This window comes from Lynx canadensis, chromosome B3 (genome assembly GCF_007474595.2).
Source record: "Lynx canadensis isolate LIC74 chromosome B3, mLynCan4.pri.v2, whole genome shotgun sequence".
Classification (NCBI taxonomy): Eukaryota; Metazoa; Chordata; class Mammalia; order Carnivora; family Felidae; genus Lynx; species Lynx canadensis.
Genome location: NC_044308.2, coordinates 28,819,472 through 28,841,011, shown reverse-complemented (window position 1 = coordinate 28,841,011; position 21,540 = coordinate 28,819,472). Strand labels below are relative to the sequence as shown.

Below are 21,540 nucleotides of genomic sequence, written 5' to 3'. Positions count from 1 at the left end.
CCTACTTAATCTGTTGCTATAGTTGACTTATATTTGTTTAGCATAACCTAAGACTCATTCAAGCCTTGGCATCTTTTCCAACTTTAGGAGTTGCCTATAGCAGGTTGAATAGTGTCCCTTCACCCCCAGCCCCCAACAAATTCATGTCTACTCAGAACCTCAGGACATGACTTTATTTAGAAATAGTTTATAATTAGTTAAAATGAGGTCATATTAGATTAGGGTGAGTCTTAAGTCCAATGATAAGTATCATAAGATACAGAAGAGGAGAAGGCTATGTGAAGATAAAGGTAGAGACTGGGGGTGCCTGAGTAGCTCAGTTGGTTAAGTGTCAGACTTCAGCTCAGGTCATGATCTCACAGTTCGTGAGTTTGAGTCCCATGTCGAACTCTGTGCTAACAGCTCACAGCCTAGAGCCTGCTTTGGATTCTGTGTCTCCCTCTCTCTCAGCCCCTTCCCTGCTCGCACTCTGTCTCTCTCTCTCTCAAAAATAAACATTAAAAAAAATTAAAAAAAAAAAAAGGGTAGAGACTGGAGTGATGTGGCCATAAGCCAAGGAAGGCCTGGGGCTACCAGAAGAGGCAAGGAAGGATTCTCCCTTAGAGCCTTTGGTGGGGGGAGTGTGGCCCTGCCAACACCTGGATCTTGGACTTCTGGCCTCCAGAACCCTGAGGAAATGAATTTCTGTTCTTTTAAGCCACCTATTTTGTGGTGCTGTTACACCAGCCTTAGGAAACTAACACAGGAGCCAAGGTCATTCTTCCTAAAGGGACATGTTGAGGGGCTCTCCAGCCCCTAGCAGCCCCTTAGAGTAATCTAAGATTGTAATCTAGATTGCTTAGAGCAATGTAGAAAAATGTCTTCCAGATTTCAAATTGAGGTAGAAGTGTGATGTCTACTGAGGTAGCACAGAGGGCTCAATAACAGTATGATAGTCTCCGGAAGACCCAAAGGCTGTACATCAAAAGGTCTTATTGTATGGTTTTAGCTGGCAAATGTACTGTGTCAGGATGTGGCCTCTAGTTTTGTCAATCTCAAGGTTGAGTCAACCTTTAGCATGATTAGCTAAATCTTGCTGATTCAGATTTGCAAGAAATAAAAATTAGGTTGCAAATGTATTCATCTGTACATGTGTGAGAAAAAGAGAAAGCTTCTCTTGCACTATCCGAAATGCTCATGTGCATGACCGGGAGCCCAGAGTCAGCATACCTGGAAGCTGATCAGTGACTGTAAGCTGCATGAAATCAAAGCACGGAGGCAGAGTACCACCCAGCAAGCAAAGACAAGGGGACTCTATCCAGGCCGTGAAGAAACCAGTGGCCCTCTATGTACCATAACAATGTATTTGTCTCCAGCACACAAAATTTAGGCCTGATAGTCTATGGCATTCACTACAAGTTTCTAGGTCTCTGGCTTCTTTTTATGTTCTGGGGCCAACTGCCCCAATTCTACCCACATAGCTTTTCTCTAAATAAGGTGTTAAATAATTAATTTTAAACTTGCTAAATTGTACTTATGTTCTGAACTTGCCTCCCTAAGACCACAAACCATGTCATCTTAACTAATGTACCAGGCTCTTCTAAATTCACATTTACAATTTGTTCATTCCTCTAATAACTAATACCACCTGTATGAATTTCCTATGGCTACTACAACAAATTACCACAAAGTTGGTGGCTTAAAAGAACAGAAATTTATTCTCATGGTTCTGGAGGCGAAAGGTCCAAAATCAGTGCCAGCAGAGCTGTGCTTCTCTCTGGGGGAGAATCTGTTCCTTCCTTTTTCCAGCTTTGGTCACTCCAGGTGTTCCTTGGCTTGAGGCCACATCACTCTAATCTGTCTCCGTGGTCCCACTGCCATGTCCTCCTCTTCTCTGAGTCTCATCTCTCTCTGCCTCTCTCTTATGAGGACACTTGTGATAGTATTTTTCAACCAACAATAATCCAGAATTATCTCCTCATTTCAAAGTCCTTCACTTAGCCACATCTTCAAAGACCCTTTTTCCAAGTAAGGTAACATTCATAGATTCCAGGGATTTGATGTGGATACCTTTTTAGCATTTTAGGGCCTACTACACTACCATTTGTGGATTTTGAAGACTGGGACCTATCTGTCTTGATTTACCTTCAGTGTCTCATACACAAATGGATTGAATAAAGTAAAGCAATTTTATCTCCAAATTCTTTTTTTTTTTAAGTTTATTTACTCTGAGGCGGGGGGGTGGGGGAGGAGAAAGGAGAGGGAGAGGGAGGGAAAGGGAGAGAGAGGGAGAGAGAGGGAGAGAGAGAGAGAGAGAGAGAGAATATCCCAACCAGGTTCCACACTGCCAATGAGAGCCAGATGTGGGGCTCCAACCCACAAACTGTGAGATCATGACCTGAGCCAAAATCAAGAGTTGGAGCTCAACTGACTGAGCTACCCAGGTGTCCTTATCCAAATTCTAAGGCAACTCACTACCACTAAATCCTATCAACATCACGCTAAAAGGTAATCTAGAACCTTTATACTCAAAGGTTTCTCAAGACAAGTCAACATGATTGGGTTTCATGTGTACGTGACTCAATGTGAATTATTTCTGACAATGAATCCATCTCTTTAGGTCAATCTGTCAGTACAAATGTAATCACAATCAGCATCAACTTTGACTATGATATCAGATATCTTACATTATTATCTTTTTCCCTACCTGTTCAAATCCTTTCTACCTTTCAAGGCCCAGCTAATGCCCCACCTTCCTAGGAACCTTCTATGACATTTTCTTACCCTCCACACCTCAAGATCCTATCTTCCTTTGAGTTTTTTCTGCCCTGCCTTGAGGAATCATTTCTGCCTGGGTCTTGGTAAACTCTTCCTGAGTGGAATTTTCTTTCTCAAATAAGACTCAATGCATATAATATATTGTTGGACTTTTGTTAAATAATTGTTGGTTAGTGAATGTAAAGGGAACTATTGATTGTTAGAGTACAGATTAGAGTCCACAACAAATGGACTGACTGCTCTCTATTTGGAGCCAGAAAAAAACAAAAAAACAAAAAAAACAAACACCTATTTGCTTGGAGGGTCCAAGAGAAGACAGAATATTTGTTTTGGGTCAATTAACTTAGAAACTTAGGTGACTGTCTCTTGGAGGATGTACTTAACATTCAGCTAGAAGGGAAAGTTCTCTTACATAACTGGTAACTGGTAAGATAGTCAGGAAATGAGAAAAGTGATTTTCTAGCAAGAAGACTTTGGTGGGAACCACCATCTTCCAGTAATTTGCCAAAATGACCAACACAAAGAAAGGAGAGGAGAGGCACCTGTTATATGTTCTGTAGGCCTTTTAGAACACAAGGATGTCCCTTGTGGACACCAAGGGAATGGGCCGTGTTCAAAAAGGCACACACCACAAATGTTACTGTGGCAAAACTGGAAGAGTCTACAGTGTTAACCAGCATGCTGTTGGCATTATTGTAAACAAACAAGTTAAGGCCAAGATTCTTGCCAAGAGAAATAATGTACGACTTCAGCATATTAAGCACTCTAAGAGCCAAGATAGATTCTTGAGGCATGTGGAAGAATGATCAGAAAAAGAAAGAAACCAAACAAAGTTATCTGGGTTCAACTGAAGTGCCAGCATGCTCCAACCAGAGAAACACACTTTGTGAGAACCAGTGGAAAGGAGGCTGAGCAGCTGGAACCCATTCTCTGTGAATTCATGGCAGAAGTGTAAAAAAAAAAAAAAAAAAAAAAAAAGAGACCTCAGACCTTAAAAAAAGAAAAAAAGAAGACCCTGGTGACTGGACTCACATCTCAACTACCAGCCATGATCTTCATGTTGCTAAATACAACCCTCAACCTCTCAGCCACCTTAGACACAAATAGACACAACTGATCACTCATTCCTCCTTCTTGAAATACTTTGTTCTCTGGTCTTTCAGGAGACCATACCATCTGGTTTTTCTCTCTCCTCACTGGATGTTTTTTTTTTCTCAGTTTTCATTCTGGGTCCTCGTCATCGTCATCCTCCTCCTCTAAATGTTGACATACTCCAGGGTTCTTTACTCAGATCTTTTACCTTATCCATCTATCCTCTCTGCCAGGGCCTAGGTGAGCTCACTCAATCTCATGGCTTAAAATGTCATCCGCATGTGCTGTCTTCAAAATTTTTATCTCCAGCCCCATCGTTTCCCCTGAAATCCAGATTTGCATATCCAGGTGCCCGCTTGACACCTTCAGTTAGACATCTATTAAATGTAAAACTTAACACTGAAACACAACTCTTCATTTCCCCCACCTAAAATCTACTCCTTCTCCATCTGTAACCTCAAAAAATGGCAACTTCATCCTTTCAGCTGCTCAGTCCCTAAACTCTGAAGTCCACCTTGAACCCTCTCTTTCTCTCCTACCCCACACCCAATCCATCAGCAAATCCTACCAGTTCTAGCTTCAAAATACATCCACAATCCAACCACTTGTCCCCGTTCCACTGAGAGCACACTGAAGAGCCACCATCATCTCTCACCTGGGTTACCCAAATAGCCTCCTCATTGCTCTCCCTTTTCTTCTCCTACCCCTGCAGTCTACATCCATACAGCAGCCAAGTGTACCTTCTAAGACAAATTAAATCATGTCAGTCCTCTGCCCGCAACTATCCAAAGTTGTTCCATCAAATTTTAAATAGAATCCAAATTCTCACCATGGAATACAAGGCCCTACAAACTCCCTTTCCAGTTTTATTTCCTACTCCATTATCACAGCACTCTCCTTACACAGGCTTCAGCAGGTTATTAAACTGCACACATAATACCTTAAAATATAAAATATAGTATAAACAGGAAATTTGTGACATCAATAACATAAATTGTGTGTGTGGAGCTGTAACGGAGTAGAGTTTTTTTGTTTAATGGGTATTAAGTTTCAGTTTTGTGAGATGACAAGAGTTCTGGACATGGGCAGTATTGATGATAGCATAACAATGTGAATATATTTAAGATCATTTAACTGTGCACTTCAAGATGGTTAAAATGGTAAATTTTGTTATGTGTGTTTTAAAAATGAAAATTTTTAAAAATCATGCATATTATGTCTCAAAGGAGAGGCACAAAAGGTGAATAATAACTATAGTAGGATGATAGATGATTTTTTTCTTATTGCTAAAAATGTTTCCAGTTTATGTATTGCTTATGTGTAACTTTTATGTATTAGTTCTATAATAAAAATACATAAAAAGCTGCATATAAAACTTACATCTAAAACTTACACAAACACAGAAATAGACTCATATAGAGAGCAAACTGGTGGTTGCCAGAGGGGTGTGACGGTGGGAGAATAGGCAAAATAGATGAAGGAGGAAAAAAATCCCATTATATTTAGTATAGTATTTAATTACATAAAAATCTGGAAATAAACCATATGTGTCACTAGCTACAGACCCCAAACCCCTCACTGAGTAACATCAATTTTAATGGACACATTTCCACAGGAACTGGACAGGAGGTCTTTAATCTAAATATAGGAGTGCTCAGATTTTCAAATGCAGACTGTGGATGCTATCTGACATAGGCCAATCATGCTATAGATGAAGGAGCTGTTGCAAAAACTCTGAACATCTCCATACTTTGTCATTTGATAATGTGGTGTCTTTTGACACAGACCAAGCTACAGAGCTGCCTACAGTGTATAATTAAGGGTTTCGGATGTACTCCTGCCAAATGCCATTCATCTATGCTTGACTCTTCCAACAACTATAACCGAAGTATAATTTGTAAAGCAAGATCACCGTGTGAATTATTTTGTCCTGCTGTTTTAAGGTACTGCACAGATCAGAGTAATTATTCTGGAATCCCTAAACCACAAAGCCTAATCCCATCATTTTATGGGAAAGGATGTCCAGACTCAGAAGAGGGAAGTGACTTGTCCAGAGTTACATTTTTAGTGTATGGAATGAATGGTGTATGAGCTGGACTCCAGAAATTCTGATGCCATAATCTGATGCTTCTCTTCAAAACGTAGAATGTTACCTTTGGAAAAGGAGAGTAACAAATAACAGTCTCAATGTGGTTACAGCTAGAAAAGGCTTTATTTCTAACTTTTGCCTGTAGGCTCCATAGCTTTCTGGTTATACTTTTAAGAACTACCTAATTTCAGCAAGTAAGACTAATTTTCAGGTGTTAAAAAAATTTTTTTTCTGAGGCAGATAGATTCTTGATAACCTGGTAAAATCTGAGTTGATCATGATATATTTGTAAAATATTTTGTTTAGAACCTTAAACTGTCTTTTTCGTAACATCTAACCATGTCTAACCAATCCTACAACAATCCTGAGATAAACAGGGCAAGTATAAGAACCCTGATGCTTACAGAAGAGATGAACCACAGGTTCTAGGGATAATCAGTAAAAGCCAATATGACTTGAGGTGGTATGAAAAGGGAAATGTACAATGGACTAGAAGTCAGGAAACCTAGGTTCTATGTTCTAGTTCTGCCACTAACCAGTAACTTGAGCTTTGGCAAGTCATTTGCCTCTCTGGGTCCAATTTCCTCATCTGTACAATAAGGATGCAGAATGTGTTAGCCGGGCCTGTAATAAACAAATACGTACACTGAATGGCTTAAACAACAGACACTTATTTTCTTATAGTTCTGGAAGGTAGAAATCCAAGATTGGGGTCCCAGCATGGTCAGGTTCTGGTGAGAACCCTCCTCCTGGTTTGCAGATGGCCACCTTATCACTGAGTTCTCAGATGGTGAAGAGAGTGAAAGAGAAATCTTTCTCTTTCCTTTAAGTTTATTTATTTTTCTTAGTAATCTCTATACTAATGTGGGGCTCGAACTCAAGACCCTGAGATCAAGAGTCACATGCTGTTCCAACTGAGCCAGCCAGGAACCCCTCTCTTCCTCTTCTTAGAAAGCCATAGTACTATTGGATTAGGGACCCCTCCTTATGACCTCATGTAACCTTAAGTACCTCCTAAAGACCCAATCTCCAGTCATGTTGGGGGTTAGGGCTTCAACATATGCATTTCAGGGTGGGGGACACAATTCAGTCCATAATTATCTTTGGAGTTCCTTAAGCACAAGTCTAGAACACAGAAGATGTTCACAGTTGTCTGTGGAATGAGAAATTCTACCTTGCCTCCTTGATTTGAGAAATTGCATGAGGTGTATTTCTAGACTATTGGTTAGTGATCATCTTGAAGGTCTTCTATGTATGTCTTCCCTTAAAATTTTTTTTTAAGTTTATTTATATATTGAGAGAGAGAGAGAAAGAGAGAGAGAGAGAGAGAGAGAGAGAGAGAGAGAGAGAGAGAGGATCCCCAGCCTAATTCAGGGCTCGATCTCACAAACTGAGATCAGAACCTGAGCCAAAATCAAGAGTCAGATGTTTAACTGACAAAGCTACCCAGGTGCCCCTATGTTTTCTCTTTTTAAAGGTAATTACAAGCCAAAGGTGATCTTGGGCCAAAGCAGGTCTCTCCCAAGGTTGAAGCCTTAATGCTCTTCAGAAAGTAGTAAGTACATCTAACTGTTCAGCCCTTGGGTGTGACATGCAACTTGTGCTGTTGCATTTAGAAAAAACCATAATGGTGTCAACTGGAGGTGGGTTTGATGGGCCTTCTTTTTTTTTTTTTTTTAATGTTTACTTATTTGAGAGAGAGAGAGAGACAGAGTGCAAGCAGCGGAGGGGCAGAGAGAGAGGGAGACACAGAATCTGAAGCTGGCTCCAGGCTCTGAGCTGTCAGCACAGAGCCTGATGCGGGGCTCCAACTCACAAACTGTGAGATCATGACCTGAGCCGAAGTCGGACGCTTAACTGACTGAGCCAAGCAGGCACCCCAAGTGGAGGTGGGTTCTAAATCAGAAGTCTACAGCTAAATTGTCTTTTTTTTTTTTTTAATTTTTTTTTAAACGTTTATTTATTTTTGAGACAGAGAGAGACAGAGCATGAACGGGGGAGGGTCACAGAGAGAGGGAGACACAGAATCTGAAACAGGATCCAGGCTCTGAGTTGTCAGCACAGAGCCCGACGCGGGGCTCGAACTCACGGACCGCGAGATCATGACCTGAGCCGAAGTCGGCCACTTAACCGACTGAGCCACCCAGGCGCCCCCTACAGCTAAATTTTCTAACAACCACGAAGATTACTGAGCAATTGTGGTCCTTCACCAAAGCACAAAGTACTTTGTCATTCCTAAGTCGCCCCTGAAGCACCTGAACATGTTTAGAGCAGCTTTGGGATCAAAAACAGCCTCTTGGGGGCTCCTAGTGGGTTAAGCATCCTTACTCTTGAATTCCACTCAGGTCATGGTCTCAGGGTTGTGAGAGCCTGCTGGGCATGAAGACTGCTTAAGATTCTCTCCCTCCCCCTCTCCTTCTGTCCCTTTCCTGCTTGCACGTGCAAGCTCACTCTCTCAGAAAGAAAGAAAGAAAGAAAGAAAGAAAGAAAGAAAGAAAGAAAGAAAGAATCAGCTTCTGGTAGGGAGAACCAGCTTACCTCAGGTCAAATATGATTCCCTCCAATGGTGATCAACTTAAGAGTTCTCCAGTCATTATTTTTTGTTTAATATACTTATTGTCAAAAGTATAAAAGTATTTGGGGCACTTAAATACATTTCAACAAAAATACCCCAAGGATGATTAGGATATTGCATTCGAGTTGTTGTATTCAGACCCAAGATCTTTTAGGAGTATGACAGTCTGAATTTCTGTAATTACTTTATTGGTTTACTTCTTATTTATGATATAAGCCACAACTGCTTATACAGACAGTCCCCCAATTGTAATGGTTCAACCGATGATTTTTTGATTTCATGATGGTACAAAAGCAGTATACATTTAGTAGAAATTGTACTTCAAATTTTGAATTTGGATCTTTTCCCATGCTAGTGATATGCAGTACAGTATTTCCCCTGATGCTGGACAGCAGTAGCAAGAGGCAGCTAGCTCCCAGTCAGCCACAGGCTGTCAGGGTAAACAACCGATACATTTACAACCATTCTGTTTTTCACTTTCAGTAGAGTATTCAATAAATTCAGTAGAGTATTCAGTATTCAATATTCAACACTTTATTATAGAATATGTTTTGCATTAGATGATCTTATGCTAATGTAAGTGTTCTAAGCATGTTTAAGGTAGGTTAGGCTAAGCTATGATGTCAGGTGTACTGGGTGTATTAAATGCATTTTCCATTTAACAATATTTTCAACTTATGATGGGGTTATGAACCAAAGATCTGTAGACACTAAATTTTCTCTACGTTAGTGATTTCAAACCCAAATTTACCTTTCAAGCCTATTACAATCTTCACTTGATCCAAACTGTCCGAGTTCTGATATTTTGTGAATTGGGAAGACACTGAGTTTTCTGGATTGATCCTATAGAGCAGTGGATCTCAAATGGGGATGATTTTTACCCTAGGGGACATTTGGCAATGTTCGGAGACATTTTTGATTATCATAACCGAGGAGGGGGCTGGTAGTACAACTGGCAGTAATGCTTATTTTGCTTGGGAGGGATGGCATGGGGAAAGAAAAAAGTCCCAAACACTTTATAAAAAAAAAAAGAAAAAAGCTTCAAAGGTTGGTAGAATTTCAAATTCCTTTTAAAAATAAGTTACTCCCGGGGCACCTGGGTGGCTCAGTGGGTTAAGCGTCTGATTTCCACTCAGGTCATGATCTCACTACTCATGAGTTCAAGCCCCACATCGGGCTCTGTGCTAATCGCTTGGAGCATGGAGCCTGCTTCAGATTCTGTGTCTCCTTCTCTCTCTGCCCCTTCCCCACTCACGCTCTGTCTCTCTCTGTCTCTCAAAAATAAATATAAAAAAATAAATAAAAAATAAGTTACTCCCTGTGCTCCCATTATTTTAGTGATTTCTATATATCCCTCATCATTCCAAAAAGGTTCTGAAGTGGTTAATTCTCCCTATGGTGTTGACTCAGTTTTCCCATATAAAGCTTACATGGGCTGTAGGACTGATCAATACAAATTTCAGTTTAGAAAGAAAAATGGTTTTGGAAGGACCAAGAAAAACCGTCATGTTTTGGCAGTTAGAAGATAGGAGTTAATTCCTACTATGCACATAGTGCTATATGCTGAGAAGGGTATTTTTAAAAAGTATAAATCACAGCTGGTGTCCTTAAGTGATTTATAATTTGCCTGAAAGAGATAGGCTCGGTGCCCAAGGGAGGACATCTTCCATTACACACGGCCTGTGCTAAGGGCCTCCAGGTGGGCACAGCCCTTCTGGCTCTCCCTCCTCTGGCCAGGGAAGCAGGGGCAGAGCAGAAAGGGGTGAAGGTGGTCCTCAAGTGGGGACAGCATGGATAAAGTCTTAGAAGTGGGCACATATTGGGAAAGGCCGGGGGCAGTAACTAAACTTAATTACCTGCAGATACAAGGGAGTCTCTGAAGGTATCCAAATAGGAAGTTACAATGATCAAAGTTGGCAGTTACCAAGTGCTTTACTCTTTACCAGGCACATTAATTTAATCCTCTTCCTGAGAGCCCTAATGACCTAGCTATTCTTCTTCCCATTTTATGGATAAAGAAACTGAGGATGCGGGGGGTAGGACAGCTTAAATAACTCACTAAAGTCACACAGTTAGCAAGTGCTAGAGCCAGGGTCCAAACCCTGGCCAGAGCCTATACTCGTAACCACTTCTCCAGACTGCCTCTTGCTAGACAGGAAATGATGAGAGCAGAGCAAAGACCAGATGCCTTAGGAGGGTGCTGCCAACAGAACATTTCAAGGAGTAGAAGAAGTCAACAGGGTCAGATGTTGCTGAGCCATCAGGAACGAAATCTGAGAATCGGCCATCGGATTTGTGATTAGGCAATCATGGGTGACCTTTAAGAATTCCGTTTCAGTAGAGGGGTAGGAACAGGGGTTCCTTGTAGGACATCAAGGGAGGAGTGATAGCAGATAGAGCCCCCAGGGAAGAAACTGACAATGAAAGGACATGGAGAGATAGGAGAGAAATGTCCAAGCTTTTCTTTTGAGATGATGTCCCCAAACAATAGAACACTTTATTTCAGGGACTATAGTATATTTCACCCTGTTCTTTTGTCTTGGAAGGGCAAAACTAACAAAGTTGAGTAGTCATGGTTAAAGGAGAATTAGCAAGTGTCACAGAAATTGTTCATTAAAAACACTGCATCAAACTGAGGTACAATACAATGATTTAACTGTTTGAAGGGACACCATTATGGGTGAAAGGTTACTTGACTTTATACACTGCATTGGCTGGACAGGATGGCAGTTTCGTAACTAAGGTAGGAGACCGTGAGGGAATCACAAATGAAAGAACTCTTTTTTCAGATCTGTTTTGAGCCAAAAGAGAGCAGCCAAAATGAATGTGTATGTTCTGGCTTTAGACTGAAATCCAAAGAACAGCTGCCTGATCCCAGTCTGGACTTCCAAAACCCTGGCCTGCAAAGAGCAGAATACTTATTAAAATTCTTTGTTTTAATGAGCTGTGGGAACATGCATTATCAGCCCCTGTCCTAGCTACGGAGTAGTTTTTATGATAAACCAAAAGCAGTTTTAAGGAGGCTGCATTTTTTTTGAAGGGGAATTCTCTACTGGCAGGTAATTCAGGCTGCCTAGGGCAGCAATTAAAGTCACAGAGGAGGAGGAAAACAGGAGGAGAGGAGGAGGAGGAGCCAGAGTGTGAGGCCACCCTGTGGCTGAGGAGCACTTTCACTGACTTTATCCCATAACCATGAACTCCCTCCAGCACCCCAGTGTACTAAATTCTAAAGGGTTCTAAGGCTGACTTATTCCCCCAAATGCCCATCATTGTGCTGGGGCCCAAGAACTACTGCAAACCACAGATGTATGAAAGGTAACCAGAAGTCTGGGACTGCTTGGGCCAAAAGAATCTCGGGCTGTGATGCTGTTGGTACATGCTTCCTGCCAAAACTCAGACACACGAGTTAAGTGCTTTGGCAATGAACTCTCACACTCTGGCTTAAACAGGAAAGACACCAACAGGTATTTAATCTTTAAAAAATGCAACAGGCTGATGACGGTAATGCAGTGATTAATCTGCCTGTGTGAGTGTGTAGATTCTTCTTCCTTTCTAGTTAACTCAGGCCACTAGGAAAGTTGATGGAATCTGGTGTCTCCTTCTTTGGAAGTCTTCAAAAAACATTATGTATGCCAAATAGAGGGGAAACTACACAGGTCTCCTCTTCCTCTCTGGCCATCTCCCCCTGTACTTCCTGCTACCTTGTCACACATCCAACCCTCAGGCAACTTTCTTTCCATTTTCCTGAGTCTACCTGGGAGGTTCCTCTCTCCCAGACACCCACTTAAGAGTAAGATGAGATCTCTCCTGATTCTTCTCTACTTCCCTTGCTGTTCCCCACTGCTCACTACATGGAAGTGTAAGGGCTAACAGAAACAAGAAGAGTGGAAGGCTGGAAAGATTCAAGGATGCCACAGTGACTTGTCAGTTCTTTTCCTTAACATCAGGGTTCGGGAAGTAAACAAAATAGATAAAATCCCTGTGTTCTAGAGCCTTCATGCCCAGGGTGGGGGTGGGGGTGGGGGTGGGGGAGATGGGCAATAAACAAAATAACCAATTTATATGGTAAATTAGGAGGGGCTATGAATGAAAACAAAGCAGGGAGGAGAGCTAAGAATGCTCATTGGAGAGTGCTTCATTTTATTTTTTTTTTATGATTTTATTTTATTTTTGAGAGAGAGACAGAGTGTGATCTGGGGAGTGGCAGAGAGACAGGGAGACAGAATCTGAAGCAGGCTCCAGGCTCTGAGCTGTTGTCAGTGCAGAGCCTGACACAGGGCTTGAACTCACAGACTGTGAGATCATGACCTGAGCTGAAGTTGGAAGCCCAACCAACTGAGCCACCCAGGTGCCCCGAGTGCTTCATTTTAAAGGAGTAATCAGATTTCAAGCAAAGCCAAAAGGAGGTGAGGGAGCAAACCAATCAGATATCTGTGGGAAGGACATTCCAGGACAGGGAACCACTAATGCTAAGGCTATGAGGTAGGGGGAACAGCAAGGAGGTCAGTGTGGATGGGCACAGGCAGAGTGCTATTCATTCTGTATTCTGAAAAAGCCCTGAGTTTGAGCCACACTGATCTGGGCTTGAACTTAGCTTGGCTCCTTAAATCTCCTGTACCTTGGACTCCCCTGTCTCCACACCTATACACAGTTAACCACAAAGGATAACTGTAAAGGGTTAAAGGAGATACAGAATGTAAATCTATCATAGGACACAGATCGTGCCCAGTTCCTACCCACCACACATTAGTCCCTTGCCTCTTCTCCTGGTTACAGGGTTCCTATCATCTAGCTCTCATTGTGGTTGAGCAAACATGTCTAGAACTATGCCATTCAAGGGTCTCTAGGAGTACAAAAAAGAAAAAAAAAACCCTGCAAACCAGTATGCATCTATGTATATAGTACCGTTGGCAAACAGTAATATTTTAGTATCCACATTCAAAAATCTAGAATTCACACCTAACTATTAATGCTGACTATTGCTGAGGAGTAAGATTACTAAAGATTTTAATCATTGATCTTCTATCTTCTATATTTATGTAATGCTTGACTTTTTACAATGAATACATACTACATTTGCAAGCAGAAATCACAATATAGGCTAATGTTGATGCAGAAGAAGTGATTTCCTGGCCCTCTCCTATTGAGTAGCCACCATTCCATCTTGCTTACCCAAGCAAGGCTGCCTGGTGTGACCTAACTTTAGGAACTCTTACACCTTCTATGTGGGGAAACTGGGTACAAGTAAGGCCAAAGGGAGCTAGAGGGTTCACAGATCAGACCTGAACTACAGGTCTTATGGTGGGTGAAGGTCTTATGGTGGGTGTGCCTGGCCAGCAACTGTGAACTCTGGTCCAGTTTGGAAACGGAATGGATTAACTTATGGATTGTGAACCATTTTCTTAATAAAATTAAAACTTTTAAAATGGCTGCCACCAAGGGGAGAAAAAGAGACTGATGAAAATAAAGTATCTTAAAAATAAGCTGTGAACTTCTTTTATGACTCAAGATTGTTGACCCTGAAAAAAATATCATTTTAAAGAATACTAAATTAAGAATACTATAACAAAAAACACATTTCACAACTAAGTAGTTTACAAGGTCAAAGAAAGACAAATAAGCCAGTTTCCAGTGTCTTACTCAATGATGCATTAAAATGTGCATTACAATCAGTCATTGCAATGCATGCTAGCCATGGCTTGGCAAAATTTTAGTTGTTCTCACCTCCAAAAAACCCCAAAAAGACACTTGGTGAGAGGAAAAAATAATGCTTAAGCATCCATAGTTGACCATACGGTTTTTCCTAGTTTAACTTTTTTTTAATGTTATTTATTTTGGGGAGAGACAGAGAGACTGACCATGAATGGGGGAGGGGCAGAGAGAGAGGGAGACATAGAATCTGAAGTGGGCTCCAGGCTGTGAGCTGTCAGCACAAACCCCAACACAAGGCTCAAACTCACCAACCGGGAGATCATGATCTGAGCTGAAGTCCGATGCTCAACTGACTGAGCTACCTAGGTGCCCCTTGGATGCTTTTTAATTATGAGATTTCTTACTGAAGAAGATAGTGATGCTCTACATAGGAAAACCCATTTCCTCCCCAGAAATCAAACAACACCTCTCTTTACTTTCTGCTGCTTCCCCAGTAACACCAGGACTCAACTTGAGTTTATCTGAAGCATAGACTGGAAATCCCCAGGGTGGGAAGACTCCATCTCAGCACTTCCATAAGCACTAGGGAATGTGCTCTTCCACAACCAAATGTTTTCCATGAGGCAAAATGGCTACACAAACTGCTTTACTGTCAACACAACACAGTATAATGAAAAAAGTAAGAATACGGTGTTCTAAAACCAGTCATATTGTCCAAGGAAGAAAATTTACAAGATAGTCTTATATTTCCTACCTAGTATCAGTCACCAATTTGTGATTACAAACTTGTAACTTCCATGGGATATCATTTTCAAATAATCCCTTATATTTACCTATACCTTTTTCACGACCATCTTAAATATGTGACCTGAATATAAAAGTTTTTAGCCCCATAGAGTGCTTTTTCCATTGATGCAACTATAGCAATTTCTAAGTCTATGGAGAACTACTAGGAATGTGTAGCAAAATCCAATATTTGCCTTATAATAATGCGCTTGCAAAAAATGATTAAGTAGACATCCATAGCTGAATGCACAGATACTAAGATTTTCAAATGAATAACTGCTACAATCGCAGAGACTGGATTATGGTCCGTGACTGGTATGGATTCCTTCACCCCATTAAGACACTCACATACAAGTGTGATAGGTAATGTTGTTCTTATGACTAGCAGTGAGACCAGAAGCCAGTGTGCAGGGTGGCAAGACTGGAGTGGGATGCAATAATGAAAAACATGAGTGACTCATTCTATCTGATGCATATACATTTTACAGATTTAAATCTGAAGGGAAACAACTTTTTGAACTTAACTGCTTGTTTGAGAGAGTTAAATGGAAGCATGTTTAAGACACCATTTTTTATAGGCTCAGTGCCACCTCAAAAAATTCCACAGACCCATTCTGAAACAACAGTTTCTCTTACTGGAAAGCTGCAAAGACTGATGTGGAATCTATGAAATGGAAAATCGGATCCAAGCATGTATGCTCATGCATAAGCTTGATCTAAATGCAAATGTAGATACAGCAGCAGCACCAGGGTTAAAGGTTCCTTCCAATACCCCTCCACCTCCAGCAATTACATGCTTTTGAGTGTGCACCTTTATCGTGGCTCTGTGTGACCTTGGGCAAGTTAGCTAACCTTTCTTAGTCTTAGCTTCTTCATCTTCAACATGCAGATAATAGGTTTGTTTTAAGGACCAAATGAGATTGTGCACACAGCCTTTAGCTCAGTACCTGGCACATATGAGCATTTAAGAATGTGTCCTCATGATTAGATATGGCACACAGACTATATTTTACAAGCTATTAGTTCTACTGCCATATCCCAATGTCTTGTGATAACCATTTATATTCTACACTTCTAGTTTTTACTATTCTTTTTACCACAGTGAAAACATATATCCCGCTTTTCCGACTGATGCTTGAAGCAAGGTGAGAAGCTAGGAAATAGGTAACATACACACTACAGAAATTTAGTCTCTAGGATATGATGTTATTAAGTATATGGAATATAAACAAATCATGTAATTTATAACATATGGAGCATCATATCAGAGGTTTTATTTTAAAATAAACAAAAGCCAAGCAGTATTAAAGAAGATAGGAAGAACCAATATGGGCTTATCGCTAGGTATTAGTGACTGAAGCAAGGATTGGTGGGCTAAATTATGGAAGATTTCATGGGGTCTGACTTCCAACAGGTGGCAAGCTTTAGTCATCTTCAGATGCAAAACCTTAATGAGTTTGAGTATGCAAGTCTGGAGGGTTCTGTTCAAGGCCTCCTCTTGGCAACCAAGGGAAACAATTTTCGGGGTTTAAGCATCCTTGGCAAGTTAGCAAGCAGGGAACTGTATGCCCTAGGTTGCACCTGTCCCCTGAAGGGGATTCTGGCCTGACGGTGAAAACCCACCATCCTTTCCTGACAGCCCATCCTGCCGCTGTAGCGCCTCCAGACAAATGGGGGAAGCCCAGTAGGAAGTGGTCACGACCAACCAAGCCACAAATGCCCAGGGTGTGGAATTTCCACTTCAATACCACGCCTGAAAACCGAAAATAGGCGCCACTCATCCCATACTGCAATGGGATTCCCCCAGCAGCAATCCACCCCCCCCACACCCCAGCTTGCATGTTTTATTAATAAATGCAAGATGGCACACGGAGGCAAAGAATGGGAGGTAAAACATCTGCAGCTGGACCCGAACCAGAGCAGTTTGCAAAAATAAATAAGGAGCATGTGACGAGAAGCAGACTCCCAGGCTGGCACTGAAGTCCTGGGTTGCCCCACGCACCCTCCTCTTGCTCCCCTGGCGAGCGGGGATGAAGGTCAGCGGTGAGATCCCAGCCCTCCCGGACACGCATCCTGCAAACCTCGACTGGCCCCTACCTCCGGCCCGGCCACAGGACCCGGACACCGAGGCGGGGAAGCCCCGGCCACGGCCGGCTTCGAGGACACATACCTGCTGCCTGGGCTCGGGATTTGCTTGGCTCTGCAGCGGTGCCGGCCGCAGCTCGCGCTCCCGGGGCTCCCCTGTCCGCCCCCCCGCCCCCTCGCGGCTCTGCCGCTCCCTGGGCTCCTCCGCCCACCGCGCTCGGGGGCGCGCGCGCGGTCTCGCTCCAGCGGCTTACCCGGGCTCGCGCCTGCGCCCTCGCCTCCCGCCGTCCGCGCGCGCGCCCCCGGCGGCTGCGGAGCGGCGGCGCGGCTGTCTAGGAAACAGCAGTCTCGGCGGGTCCGGCTGGCGGCTGCAGCCGGGCAGGGGGCGGGGGCTGGGCAGCCACCAGGGCCCGAACGCAGCGCGCCGGCGTCGTGGCGTGGGTGAGGGGGTCGCGCGGCCGAGTCGGGGGGCGGGGTGGGGGCGCGTGTGCATGTGTGGAGGAGAGGAGGGGGTAGCGAAGGGAAGATCTGAGCTGGAGGCGGGCGGGGCGCCTCGGGGAAGCAACAAGTGCGCTGGCCGGCAGGGCCCCGCCTGGGGGATTTCGTACGATCAAGCTAAGAAACCTCCTTTGGCTTTGGTGCAGCGCTTTGCAGTTTCCCGAGCTCTTTGCCGGTTTTTCGTTACATCCGCACATGGCACTCGGTGAGGGAGCGAATGGCAGGCATTACTCTCTACGTTTTGAGGCCACCCAGGGGAAAACCACCTCTTTCTGGCCAAGGTCGTAACAGAATCAGAAACCCCTGACCCTCTATGTGCTGTCTTGGGATAAAAATACCTAGCAGAAGCCTCATTTGATAGTCTCAGCCCAGGACCCTTGTAGGGCAGTGTTTCTCAACCTTTTTTTCCCTACCCATTATTGTCCTCTTAAGACATTTAGACATTTTGCTCACGAATCGCCGCACCCCCACATGAAATTCAAACATGATTGATAAACTGTATAGTTATTTACAGTTAAGTGTAGCTGAATCTTATACATATAGTAAGATTTCACCCCTTGGAGATGATACTGACCTCCTTGAGTTCTAGGACCATAGTTCTTGGTTAGCAGGTGGGTAAGTGGAGTAGGTGAGGATTCTGGATGCAACCACAGTTTTTCTCTGTACGTTAAAAGAGTCCTCGCATATATATGCACGAGTCTAATGTCTGCAGGTGCCATGAGCAGTGGAACATGGTCTCTATGGCAGCTTCTGGGATTCATAGCTTTTATTTGTAGTCAGTATCAACTCATGCTAAAAATACAGCCATTTTCCTATGGGGTCCTGACATTTTTGTTAAGATACTTGAAAAGTTTGGAAATCTTCCTTTCTAGGACACTTAAGTGTAGCCTTTGGCTCTGCAGACAACCTTATTTTCTGGATCTCCTACCTCTTCTGAAGCAGATTTTGGTTTTGTTTAGGCCCATTTGGCCTCCCAGGAGTGTTTTTGTCATTCTTGCTTCCTCCTCCCCTTCTGCTTTCCTAGCTAAAAGATGAAAATTGTGGAGTTGAAAGAGTAAAAACCTAGGTCAAGGAATTGCCCCAGGGGCTGCATCATGCTCTTCTCAGACTCAGGAATGTCTGGGTAGGGTGTGAGTATCTAATTTGGCAAGCTGGGAATAGGTAAAATTTCTTTTTCAGGCCACCCCTCATCTGTGTTTCTTACCCTAATGGTGCAATTTCAGAGGGAAAAAAAGCCTTGGAGGTGATATTTGTAGAAGCTACCTGGGTTGCCAGAGAATTTTTCTTCTACATTTCCAGAAGAAAGAAATGTGGACTGGAAGGGAGAAAGTGGGGATGTGTCAAGAAATCTTGGGAGGATGGATGAAATGGGGGTGAGGGGAGTATAGTTTTCTGACGGGGTGGAAGCATTTTAATTACACTCAAAAAAAGGTGTAAAAAAAAAAAAAAGCCTTAGCATAGTTGGCCAACATTGTTATCCACTCTAGTTTTCCCCCACTTAGTAGAACTTTAAAGATTTGATTAATACCGTTGAAAAGCACCCAGTTACAATGCTAGTTAAAAGAGTAGGACAAGTATTTTGAAATTTACAGACAAATTGGAACATCACTTTAGTTACCTGGAGTCTTTGTAGTCTAATACAATTTTTGGTTCCAGGTACAATGCTACTTCAAGGGAACTTTCTGCCTACAATGGCTGTTTATAAAGACAGAGAATGAGAAAACTATGTAGAAATTGCGTACTAACATCTTTTACCTGTGTCTTCTAAGTGTGGTGCCCCAACTCCCCCCCCCCCCCCCGTTTTTTGGTAATCTGAGTTTATGGAAAATGTAGGTGCAACCATTTTAGGTGGTAGTGTGAAGTCAAAAATCCCTGAACACCTATAATTTGTCAGCTCTATGCTGACCCCTGGTGGTATCCTACTTCACAGCACATACTCCAAATTAAAATCTTCGCCCCTTTAGGTAAATTATACAGGGTGTTGAAAACAGAGATAGGTAGACAAGATGGCGTTCTGCTTTCTCCAAACTTGTCCTGTTCTTGTTTTCAAATACCCCTAACACCCAGAGGAGGACTAGCCCTTGAGGCTGATCAGTTTAGAGGAACTGAACAGCTCTGGCAGGCCTCTTTAGCTTGTTCTTAAACTTGCCTACAAGAATCACTTGGGGACTCTTGTTTAAAATCAGATTCTGGAGCCTTAAATCCATTAAAATCTAATCTGCAGGAAAGTGGCATGTGATTTTTATTTTTAACTGCCCCAGGGGCAGTTTAACTGTTTAAACAGAACAGGTATGCTTCAGAAGACTAGGTAACTAACCAGAGGGAATTTTGTGGGTGAGGGAGCCCCCCAGCCATAGGAAAATGGAGTTATCAAGCAGGAGTGGAAGAAATTAACTGGGTTTAAGCCTTGTATGTCACTTTCTTGCCAGATATACCCGGTTTTAATGTGGTTGTAATTGGCATAATATCCCATACCAAAATGTCTTTTGAGGTAAGTCTGATTTTCTTTAAGTTAAAAAGACTCTTTCAAGAGTACTAGAATCACATAATCAGAAAGTTTGTGCATGTATGCCGCTGTGAGATTATGAGAGGGCAGATTAGAGATTATGTTGATCTTGTGAATATCTGAAAAAAGATTGATATCAGGGTTAAAATTTGTTCTCTTGAGGTAGTTGCTTGTAAAAATGGAACATATAAATCTGATGCCACATGATTTGTGAAATTTAATACCAAGAGATCTTAAATTGTTAATGTTTATGTATCTGTTTTAAAACCTTTTTTAAATGTTGGTTTATGATGCTTCTTCATTTATTTGGAACACACAGGGAGAAGGCAATCTGAGTTAGTGAGAATCCTGAAAAATGGAATATATGTGACTTTGTGTGACACTTTTTTAAACATTTACGTATAGACAATAAGTGCTAACAAAAGAGCTCTTAAAAAATCCTGCTGAGATGGCTTTAATGAATAAATATGATTGAATTAAAATCAGCAAAATTCATGTGCATACAGTCTTGTGTGGATAAAACACAAAGCATACTACCATACACGCAGTAGGTCTTCAATTAACATTCATATTAGGGGCGCCTGGGTGGCTCAGTTTGTTAAGTGTCCGACTTCGGCTCAGGTCATGATCTCACCGTTGGTGGGTTCGAGCCCCACATTGGGCTCTGTGCTGACATATCAGAGCCTGGAGACTGCTTCAGATTCTATGTTTCCCTCTCTCTCTGCCCCTCCCCATCCTGTGCTCTGTCTTTCTCTCTCTGTGTCTCAAAACCAAATAAACATTAAAAAAAATAAAAATTCCTATTAAAAAGGTTTTCTTACAAGTAGGTTAAATATAATTCAGCAAACCCATCTTTAAGGATAGTACCTTGATGGTAGATTCAACCTTGAGCAGTGGCATTCAAAGAGTGGGGCAAAAAGGGCATCACCTTGGGTGTAGGCAGTAGTAATTCTCATTGTCCTTAGAAAATCTAAACTATCACAAACCCACTAAAAGTTTGTCTACTTCTTATTACTGGTAATTTTTATGTATCAGAAATTCTAAACAATGTCGGTGATAAAAATCTATCAGTCTAAGTTCTAAACAATTTCTCTAGTTAGTTTTAATAATGTATATATAAGCTGTAAGCACATTTTAATTACCATTTAATAACTATATTCTACATGGAAGTTAATTCACAGAACTCCCAGTTATACAGTTGGCCTTCAGTAAACATAGACTCATCTATATGGGTATTTCCCCAAGTAGATTCATAACAGTTCAGGGTAATTCAGAGCTTTGGGCACAGTTCATGTCTACAACTCCTTTGGTCTATATCTCTCATTTAAATAATTCTTAATTATTAATAAACAGTGGTAGCACAGTGATTATAAGGATGAAGAAATAGAAAATGATTGCTTCAGTGTTGTTACTCTGTGTGACCAGTTAGAGTTTTCATTTGTATGGTAAACTCAAGAGTAAAACAAAGTGCAAACTTGATGGTGTAATATTTTGGGTTGG

At 42.1% G+C, this 21,540-nt stretch overlaps 1 protein-coding gene across 1 annotated transcript in view; it reads right to left on the bottom strand.

The window, feature by feature from the left end:
- TMEM266 (transmembrane protein 266) overlaps window positions 1-17,193 on the bottom strand; it is a 125,171-nt gene extending 107,978 nt beyond the window's left edge. The window contains exon 1 of the mRNA XM_030317618.1: window positions 17,122-17,193. The gene's annotated coding sequence lies outside the window, so the exon portion shown is untranslated. The remainder of the gene's footprint in view (window positions 1-17,121) is intronic.
- Window positions 17,194-21,540: the final 4,347 nt, after the last annotated feature.